The 11269-nt window shown below is 40.2% G+C and overlaps 1 long non-coding RNA gene across 1 annotated transcript; it reads left to right on the top strand.

Moving 5' to 3' along the window:
- Positions 1-1882: 1882 nt before the first annotated feature.
- On the top strand, positions 1883-5730 carry LOC127293908 (uncharacterized). Its single transcript, XR_007846225.2, has 6 exons — positions 1883-2259; positions 2348-2444; positions 2610-2686; positions 3556-3646; positions 3816-3927; positions 5664-5730. It is a non-coding gene; the product is annotated as an uncharacterized lncRNA (long non-coding RNA).
- Positions 5731-11269: the final 5539 nt, after the last annotated feature.

Raw genomic sequence — 11269 nt, 5'->3', positions numbered from 1 at the left:
CACATAGATGAATAGTGATACAAAACACATTGCAATCATAAACGGATATAAATAAGCACTTCACTATGCTATTCATCACAGTGAATAAGTATTCTGTGAAATATAGCCTAAGAGACCCACACTGTAACACCCCAACTTTTTGCAAGCTTGTTTAATTATCCAAAGTGCAAAAATTAGGGGGAACAAAAACTTTTTCTATAGACTAATTAACATGAATTGCCTTGATCTGTTTGTTATGATGAATTGCCTTGATCTGTTGGTAGATAAATTGTCTTGATTTGCTTGTTGAGTTTTGTTTTGAGCTACCCTTAATAACAACACCTCTAGTGGTTAAACAAGCAACTCACTAAATAAAACACATGTGTGGCTTAGGAAGTATTGTTTTTCTTTTTACTACATCAAACCTCCCTCCTGATGGCAACATGAGTGTGCCTACTTATAAGATTCCAACTTTGGCAGTTGATCTCTTAGCACCCACAACTGTTTTTGGTGACCTTAGTGCATGGATCTCTTCTATACAACACCCTCTACAACTTCCACATCTTACATGTCACATCCTCCACTTGCAACTCTTATAATCACTTGATCTGGTATCCTATCCAATGTTTCAGCACCAGATCACTTCTTCCTCTTTTACCTCTTGTGTTTATTTAATCCAATTTTAATATCCACAAAACCAAGAGTAGGTATGATGGGTACATTTTGTAGCCACCATCTACCCTTGAGAACACTCCTTCCTAAATTAGTTTTCTTTCTCAAAAACCCTATTGTTTTTCTTCCCTGGTTTTAGCCACAAAAAAATCACTCCTTGTTATTAAAACTCCTTAAATGTTTTCTTCAAATAACAAGAGAGATTGTGGATGGTATTTTGTATCATCCCATTCCCTTCAACCCAAAAAGACTTTCTATAAAGGCATTTGATTTTCTTCCTTCTTTTAAGTGCATGGTTTTGGTACATGTGCCATCCTTGCACCTTTTGATAACACAAGGGAAAAATCTATTTGGCATTATTATGCAAGTAGACCCATTTTGTTTTAAAAATCATTGGATCTCTTTCAAAATGTTTTCAAAGGAAAGTTCAATATAAACCCTATCCAACTTTTTGATCAACTCTCATAGTGGTGGAGACCCACCTCTGTAAAGTTCCAGATCTAATTAACAACTTCCATTCATTCATCACATCTCACTCTTGTATGGTTTACCATCATCATCTTGACCTCATGTTGATGGCTTATGCCACCATATTCATCCTTGTGAGTATGGTTATTTCACTCACCATCTCTCTTAGCCTTGCTCTACAATTGTCTAAACCACCATCACCACCATCATCTTTTGGCCAAGTTGATCACTTGATCAAAGTGCTTCATTCCTCAACATTGGCACCAATGTTTATTAACACCTCTCTCTTTTCATTCTTACTTCATCAAATCAACATTACCCATCTACCTTGGCATGCTCATGCATTGTTGCATGTGGTCAATGCCAATATTTTCATTTTTTAATTCAAATAAAAAGTTTTATTCTTCAACTATACCTTTGGATCTATTTTCATCTTATGTTTGTCACAACCAAAGTGGTGGGAATTATCCTTAGAGTACATATCACCTCACACTTCTTTTTATCTATATGAATCCACTCATATTCTTATCATCATTAAAGTCACTCATTTACGTCATCTCCTCAACATCATGCCTTGGCCTACACACATGGATGTTGTGCATCTCTTTGTTTGTTCACTTATGTTTGGCAAGGATGGAGCCGGCCATTGTCTATGCATGGCAATTTCGGCCAGCCATTCCTCTCTATTTTTCTTCCTCTACAAGACTTGCCTCCCAACTACCCCAATCAATAGATGAGCAGCCTCCCAACCCACCCAATCAATGAGGAGGCAGCCACCATCCTCCCTCTTTATAAGGAGCTTGGCCGGCCACACCTCCTCTCCTTTGCCTCATTTCTTTTCACTCCCTACTATTTCCTCCACTCCCTCACACTCTCCTCCTCCACTTCCCCACGAAAATGGTGCTCCCCTTGCTCCCATGGCCGGCCATGGCCATGGCAAGCCACCAAGATGAAGCTCTCCCTCTCCGTCAAGCTCCTCCTCACCATGAGAGCCTCCCTCTCCTTCTTCTCCCCAACCCTAGATGGTTTTCTCTCCTCTTCTTCTTCCTCCCTTGCTAAGATTGGATCTTGATGCAGGTGCATGTTGGTCCAAGCATGGAGAAGCTTGAGCTATCCTCAGATCTGAAGTTCTTGAGCAAAGTTCGTCCAAAACCTTGCAGTAATTTCTGTATCTTGCTGTTTCAGATTCTGGTACGAACTTGTAAAATCCGCCAAATCTTGTGTGCAGATCCAAATCGAGTGATTCAAAGTTCCGCAGATAGGTATTGAAAAGATCTACAACTTGGCGTTAGTCTCATCCTCAAATTCCTTACGGATTTTGCATGGTAAATAAAGTTCTGCAAACATGCATAATCACTGTTTGTGAGATTTCTTCCGTTTTACAAAACTTTTTTGAGCAAACTCAACTGAGGTTGAAAGCCCTCTCCCGTACCTTCATATTGGCTGGGGTTTCACTTCGATTGACCTCCTGAAACTGAAATGGTTTGCAGATCAAGATCTGGTCAGATCTGACTTTGTCGAATTAAACCAGGAGCTTGGAAACTAATTTTTGAATGAAACCAACTGGGTAAGAACCACCTATTCAATACCTTTCAGATGCAGCAGACCTCATATTTTTTTGATCTGTGTATGATTTTTGGTGAATTAAACTTGTTCTGTGTGTTCTGCAGACATGGCTGTTAGATTTTAATTCATCAAAAATCCATTTTTGAACCTAATTGAGTGATTCCAATTATGTAGGATTACTGAATGTTTTCTTAATCATCTCAAACAAGTTTAAAACCTTTATCTGTTCTGCAACTCCATAGTTAAAGCAAATGGTGAAAACATGCAATAAACTTGTAAATCCATTTGTGAGAGTTTCAGAAACAATTTGAACCCAAATCCAATTGTGTGTGAATCTCTGTTTAAATATCTTTCAAATTCCAGTGGCCTCATATTTTTAGGATTTTTCTACGATTTATGGCTTACAGATCTTGTTTTCTGTACAGTCAGATTCAAAGAAATTCCTAAAATTGTAGGTTTAATATTTTTGGGTGATTCCAATTGGGTTAGTCTTGTATTAGTACTGGCTATCTAGGAAAAATATTATTAGTCTCTGTTCATACATATTTGTTGCTGTTAGTAATGTTTATGTGTGACATGCATTGTTGAAACAAAACTTTTCGGTTTATCTAAAACCCTTGACCAACTCATTTTAGTAGAGGTGGGCAACCTTTGTTTTATGCTTGCAAAACAAAACCTCTGCAACCTAACATTAGCTCTTTTGTTTTGCTTAAGTTTCCAAATGATGTGGAATATGGTTTGCTTCCTATTTTGGTTGTAGTGTTATGGGAACAAATTAAGTTAGGAAAACTGTTTTCTACTTTTTCAAAAATGTTTGAAAATGCTTTGTGATTGTATTTGATGTCAAACTAATGCACTTGTCCTCTTTAGGATGTTATCTACCAGGGGATATTTGGTTTATACCATGGTGATACCCGAGAAAGGCAATTGCTAAGTTGTGATACTCTCATACCTTTACTAGGTAAATAAAATGGGTTCTCTTTTAGTTGCTTTGCAGTATCTATAAGTTCTTTGTATGTTAGCCCATAGTAAGGTGGTTAGCTATTGCTTGTTGATTGTTGAATGTTGCATGCTTGTTATGATTGGTGCAATGTGATTGATTGTGTTCCTTTTATATTTTCCGACGATAGATGCGAACGATTCCGGAGAAGAAGAAGAAGTGGTTCGGACAAGGATTTTATTTATATTGACGGGATTCTTATATTGATGAAGTTGAAGAAGTCCAGGGACAAATAAGCCAAGGCAAGCCATCTTTTGATCTCTGATATGATGTCTCTTTGGATGTCATCTTGTGCTATCAATAGCATCTTGGTTCTATGTGTGATGATCTCCATATTGTTGTCATCTATGCTTGGATGCAAGCATGGTACCTCTAGTAGTTTTATCTTGTCAAGGTCTTGGTAATTGGTTGGGTGTATGGTATCATGGCCATTGCTATCCAACTTGCTTTCTATATTTAGCTTGAATATGTTCCACCTCGGGACAAGATTCATACTACACCCCCTTCTAGTGTAGATGTATCAATACCATGTTTTTGGTGTATTCTCAAATCGTGATGAGTATGCCTGTTTTCCCTTAATGGTGTTGGTGTTGGTCAATTCTCATCCCTATCTATCTATTGATTGGGTTAGATAGCACCACAAATCTGAAAGTATATTTCCTCTTGTGTTGTCATAATACATGCTTAGCTCAAGCAAGTATGATCCACTCCAATACCTCTTTTTCATACCCTCAATGGCGTGATGACCCTCATCTCGGCCATAGTGTTGTATTAGTTCAAACTCATGAAACTTTAGATTGGGAACCCCTCAAGGTTTACCTTGTTGTAAATGTTTATGAAAACCTTGGGTGAGGCAATCTTACCCAAGCGTATGGTTTATGAAAGGAAAGGATCTTGACAAAGATGGTTGGAAAGAGGAAGGTGTGTGTGACTTGGGTTTTTGAGAAAAACGACACATGGTTCTTTGTATTCGCCCGGAACAACAAAACAGCGCAACCATAGCTACTCCAACGTGGGCACGGGGCTTAACTTGACATTTGTTCTTCTTAGCATGAGGCACCGCACAACTATACAAGGGTACGGTTACCCCCGAGTCCGGGTTGTCATGGTTGGGACAATAGTATAACGGGAGGCCTTCGGGGCTGACCCGTCCGGAAGACACTATGGGTCTCCTGGCTTGGCGGTGGAGCCACGCTCTAGAGGAGGTGAGCTGCCACGGTGCCGGGGAGGTACATACTCCATAGGGTAGGACCTCGTGTTAAGTCGAATGGGCGAAAGGTTATGTCCGGGTATCCGTCGTGGCATATGTCGTTATGCGGGGACGATGCCCACACGATAGGTATCCGGTTAGTTGTGGTGAAAGTGTGCAAACTCTGCAGAGTCAAAACTATTCGAATAGCCGCGTCCGCGGTCATGGACGGTTGGGATGGCCGTTACAGAGCTGTGTCGAGTTTTGGTTTTGAAAATGATTTCCAAAGGAAATGTGTGTTGGAAGTACCGGAAGGGTACGGGAAAGATGGTGTGCCGACCATGTGGAGATGGTCGAGGAAAATGAAACAAAAGAGGGTGACCCATCCTAGTGTTTCATGTAGAGGAACTCTGCTTTAACAAAGATATAGAGATGTCATAGGACTTTCTTAGTGTCCCCTTCAACTGTGATGTGGGATGCTATATCCACAAGAGAAACTGATTCTCTTTCACATGCTATATCCACAAGAGAAACTGATTCTCTTTCACATGCTATATCCACAAGAGAAACTGATTCTCTTTCACATGCTATATCCACAAGAGAAACTGATTCTCTTTCACATGCTATATCCACAAGAGAAACTGATTCTCTTTCACATGCTATATCCACCAGAGAAACTATTCTTCCTCTCTTGTCTTCTTTAGTTAGAATTGTTATCACCTTCTTGATGGTTTGCGAGTACAATTCAAATGTACTCACGGCTTTGTCCCTGGCTATTTACTTGGCCAGACCTGGAGGACTTCGACAGATGAAGAAGGAGTTGACGACGTCTATGCGAGCTAGGAACGTCTTCCCGATCGCCTGCCCGTAGGGTTAAGGCGTATGACTTGGGCTCTACGCTGCTGAAGTGATTCTCGCTACTCGATGATTAGATTAGGCCCTTCGAGGCTATCTTGTAAAGATGGGTCATGTGACTTTATTGTAATTTTCTTTATTCCGTTTTGTAAAGGATGACGTAATTTGATATCGGTTCGGTTATGTGTTCACGACACACCGATCATGGGAACGTGAACTGTATACATAACAGGTATTTCGGACAGCTAGTCCGGGGTCCCCACGTAGCTGGTATCGAGCCATCCCGACCGTAGGAGACCTTAGTTAGCATGGACGTTAGTTAGGAAACAAGTACTTGGGCAAAACTATTTACCAAACAAATTCTTTCGTTAGTCGGAAGCATAGCTTCTACTCCTCTTGTTTCTTCAAAACTTCTAAATTCTTATCTCTCCGCTTTATAGAAGTGTTTGAAAATTCTTACTCTATTGTCTCATCCACTTCAAACCTACATATTGGACGATGTCCCCAACTCAGACCGGAGACTCGAACTCAAAGATACATCAATCCCTCGGGAAGACTCATGAATCTCCAACGACAGCTATTGAAGATTGGAGGCCGACTTAGTGTGCACATAAAAGAATGATAATATCATGTCTTTGGTTGTCACCAAAGTATGTCAAAGATCTGACCTTGTTCCTCCGTGGACTTGCACTTTTTGCGATCGTCGGGGATCAAGTCCTCGTTTTTGACTAGTAATTTTTAGGCCAGCCACCAGAAGATGCCGACTTTGGGAGTACCTACACAACTACCCCTTCGAAGACCCCACGTCCCCGGGATGTTGAGCAAGAAGACTACACAGTTTTAGCCTCTACCTCAACCTCGACAACTCAACACCAGGCCGCATCACCACTCTCTGCTTCAAGAATCCTTGTTGAAGACGATGTCAACAAGCTGAAGACTGCAACATATGTGACCAGCCCAAACCTATAGGATGGATAGGACAAAACTCAATCGCTTTGATTGAGCTACCCCCGCATATTAGTCATCCATGGGTACTTGTGTTACCATGTCTGGTTTGATGATTGCTTGTAGTTCCCTAAATGTGTTGTCTTGAGTGTTTTTATTTGTTTGTTGTGTGTTTGATTGTCTTGGTCTTTAGGTCTGAAAAACACTCTTGGTGTGATAAACCAGCGTAGGAAGCCCCTCTAAGACGTTTTCACAGTCATCTACCTCGCCGATAAAATGCTTACTGCTAGCTAAATGGATAAGTTAACCCTGTTAACCATCGATTCTCAACCGTCAGAGAAACTGACCAGACCCCTATCTACGCCAACTACTTTCAAGATCAGTTGAAGCATCTCCACTAAGCCGAGAAGACAGAAGACCCTACCTTCAAGAGTGACTGCACCTCTGCAAGAAGACATGCATACTAACTTTGTCTAACCTTGGAGTATAATCGCGCCAACCTCGAGGATATCTTTTTGAAACCACCCTCTAACACACCGTCTAACAAACTGAGAGAACAATAGCGTCAGACCCAAGTTACATCACATGGTTCATCTGTTCCTCATCAAGTGAAGCTCATGAAGATACCTCAAGACTCAAGATTAGGTGTATTTTACCTACTCACTTCTTAAGTGGTATAAGTCAACACTGACCCTCAAGATGAAGATGGCCTTCGACGGCCTTCATTGCTGCTTCATATGGAGACCAACCAGGCGCTTCATCGACTTACTAACTTACCGCGCGTTATATGGTCTAATAAACACCGTGAGTGACTCTTGAAGTCGTGGACTACACATCGTCTCCTGAAGATTCTTCAACTGAATACGGAAGATCGACGACTTCTTCGTAAGCCCGAGACAGGACTACAAGGCGTAAGCTACGAGTTTTTTCAAACCCGATGAAAAATCCTAAGGGTGGAAGACTTCGTCTTCCACTAAAAATTGGAGCTGACCCTAAAAATTTAAACCTTTCTAAAACACCGTTGGGAATTTGGGATGCACTAACTTCCCTTGAAGCTGTGGACTGCACCTCGCTCCCTGAAGATGCTTCAACTCAAGACGAAAGAAAGATCACTTCTCCGAAAGCACTGACAAGACCCTTGGCCGAAGCTTAGAGTTTTTAAACCCCCCTATGAACAATTTTAAGGGTGGAAGACTTCGTCTTCCACTAAAATTTAAAGTTAACTCTAAAAAGTTTTGAACCCTACTAAAGCACCGCTGGAGTGCGCTAACTCTCCTTGAATCATGGACTCTAACACCTGCTTGGAGTATTCAACCTCTTCATGAAGCTCACCATCGGCAGGAATCCATCATGTCTCCCAGAAGATGAAGCAACGACCTTCTCAAAAGTGGCACCTCTACAAAAGAATGGAGTCTAACTTTAGTTAAACTTTACAACCCCTCTAGTTCTATGCTTAGTAATCTCGGGACGAGATTATTTTAAGGGTGGAAGATCTGTAACACCCCAACTTTTTGCAAGCTTGTTTAATTATCCAAAGTGCAAAAATTAGGGGGAACAAAAACTTTTTCTATAGACTAATTAACATGAATTGCCTTGATCTGTTTGTTATGATGAATTGCCTTGATCTATTGGTAGATAAATTGTCTTGATTTGCTTGTTGAGTTTTGTTTTGAACTACCCTTAATAACAACACCTCTAGTGGTTAAACAAGCAACTCACTAAATAAAACACATGTGTGGCTTAGGAAGTATTGTTTTTCTTTTTACTACATCAAACCTCCCTCCTGATGGCAACATGAGTGTGCCTACTTATAAGATTCCAACTTTGGCAGTTGATCTCTTAGCACCCACAACTGTTTTTGGTGACCTCAGTGCATGGATCTCTTCTATACAACACCCTCTACAACTTCCACATCTTACATGTCACATCCTCCACTTGCAACTCTTATAATCACTTGATCTGGTATCCTATCCAATGTTTTAGCACCAGATCACTTCTTCCTCTTTTACCTCTTGTGTTTATTTAATCCAATTTTAATATCCACAAAACCAAGAGTAGGTATGATGGGTACATTTTGTAGCCACCATCTACCCTTGAGAACACTCCTTCCTAAATTAGTTTTCTTTCTCAAAAACCCTATTGTTTTTCTTCCCTGGTTTTAGCCACAAAAAAATCACTCCTTGTCATTAAAACTCCTTAAATGTTTTCTTCAAATAACAAGAGAGATTGTGGATGGTATTTTGTATCATCACATTCCCTTCAACCCAAAAAGACTTTCTATAAAGGCATTTGATTTTCTTCCTTCTTTTAAGTGCATGGTTTTGGTACATGTGCCATCCTTGCACCTTTTGATAACACAAGGGAAAAAATCTATTTGGCATTATTATGCAAGTAGACCCATTTTGTTTTAAAAATCATTGGATCTCTTTCAAAATGTTTTCAAAGGAAAGTTCAATATAAACCCTATCCAACTTTTTGATCAACTCTCATAGTGGTGGAGACCCACCTCTGTAAAGTTCCAGATCTAATTAACAACTTCCATTCATTCATCACATCTCACTCTTGTATGGTTTACCATCATCATCTTGACCTCATGTTGATGGCTTATGCCACCATATTCATCCTTGTGAGTATGGTTATTTCACTCACCATCTCTCTTAGCCTTGCTCTACAATTGTCTAAACCACCATCATCTTTTGGCCAAGTTGATCACTTGATCAAAGTGCTTCATTCCTCAACATTGGCACCAATGTTTATTAACACCTCTCTCTTTTCATTCTTACTTCATCAAATCAACATTACCCATCTACCTTGGCATGCTCATGCATTGTTGCATGTGGTCAATGCCAATCTTTTCAATTTTTAATTCAAATAAAAAGTTTTATTCTTCAACTATACCTTTGGATCTATTTTCATCTTATGTTTGTCACAACCAAAGTGGTGGGAATTATCCTTAGAGTACATATCACCTCACACTTTTTTTTATCTATATGAATCCACTCATATTCTTATCATCATTAAAGTCACTCATTGACGTCATCTCCTCAACATCATGCCTTGGCCTACACACATGGATGTTGTGCATCTCTTTGTTTGTTCACTTATGTTTGGCAAGGATGGAGCCGGCCATTGTCTATGCATGGCAATTTCGGCCAGCCATTCCTCTCTATTTTTCTTCCTCTACAAGACTTGCCTCCCAACTACCCCAATCAATAGATGAGCAGCCTCCCAACCCACCCAATCAATGAGGAGGCAGCCACCATCCTCCCTCTTTATAAGGAGCTTGGCCGGCCACACCTCCTCTCCTTTGCCTCATTTCTTTTCACTCCCTACTATTTCCTCCACTCCCTCACACTCTCCTCCTCCACTTCCCCACGAAAATGGTGCTCCCCTTGCTCCCATGGCCGGCCATGGCCATGGCAAGCCACCAAGATGAAGCTCTCCCTCTCCGTCAAGCTCCTCCTCACCATGAGAGCCTCCCTCTCCTTCTTCTCCCCAACCCTAGATGGTTTTCTCTCCTCTTCTTCTTCCTCCCTTGCTAAGATTGGATCTTGATGCAGGTGCATGTTGGTCCAAGCATGGAGAAGCTTGAGCTATCCTCAGATCTGAAGTTCTTGAGCAAAGTTCGTCCAAAACCTTGCAGTAATTTCTGTATCTTGCTGTTTCAGATTCTGGTACGAACTTGTAAAATCCGCCAAATCTTGTGTGCAGATCCAAATTGAGTGATTCAAAGTTCCGCAGATAGGTATTGAAAAGATCTACAACTTGGCGTTGGTCTCATCCTCAAATTCGTTACGGGTTTTGTATGGTAATTAAAGTTCTGCAAACATGCAGAATCACTGTTTGTGAGATTTCTTCCGTTTTGCAAAACCTTTTTGAGCAAACTCAACTGCGGTTGAAAGCCCTCTCCCGTACCTTCATTTTGGCGGTGGTTTCACTTCGATTGACCTCCTGAAACTGAAATGGTTTGCAGATCAAGATCTGGTCAGATCTGACTATGTCGAATTAAACCAGGAGCTTGGAACTAATTTTTGAATGAAACCAACTGGGTAAGAACCACCTATTCAATACCTTTCAGATGCAGCAGACCTCATATTTGTTTGATCTGTGTATGATTTTTGGTGAATTAAACTTGTTCTATGTGTTCTGCAGACATGGCTGTTAGATTTTAATTCATTAAAAATCCATTTTTGAACCTAATTGAGTGATTCCAATTATGTAGGATTACTGAATGTTTTCTTAATCATCTCAAACAAGTTTCAAACCTTTATCTGTTCTGCAACTCCATAGTTAAAGCAAATGGTGAAAACATGCAATAAACTTGTAAATCCATTTGTGAGAGTTTCAGAAACAATTTGAACCCAAATCCAATTGTGTGTGAATCTCTGTTTAAATATCTTTCAAATTCCAGTGGCCTCATATTTTTAGGATTTTTCTACGATTTATGGCTTACAGATCTTGTTTTCTGTACAGTCAGATTCAAAGAAATTCCTAGAATTGTAGGTTTAATATTTTTGGGTGATTTCAATTGGGTTAGTCTTGTATTAGTACTGGCTATCTAGGAAAAATATTATTAGTCTCTGTTCATACATATT

This window comes from Lolium perenne, chromosome 4 (assembly GCF_019359855.2).
Source record: "Lolium perenne isolate Kyuss_39 chromosome 4, Kyuss_2.0, whole genome shotgun sequence".
In the NCBI taxonomy this organism is placed as follows: domain Eukaryota; kingdom Viridiplantae; phylum Streptophyta; class Magnoliopsida; order Poales; family Poaceae; genus Lolium; species Lolium perenne.
Note: the sequence above shows the minus strand (reverse complement) of the source record. Positions and strands in the feature narration are given on the sequence as shown.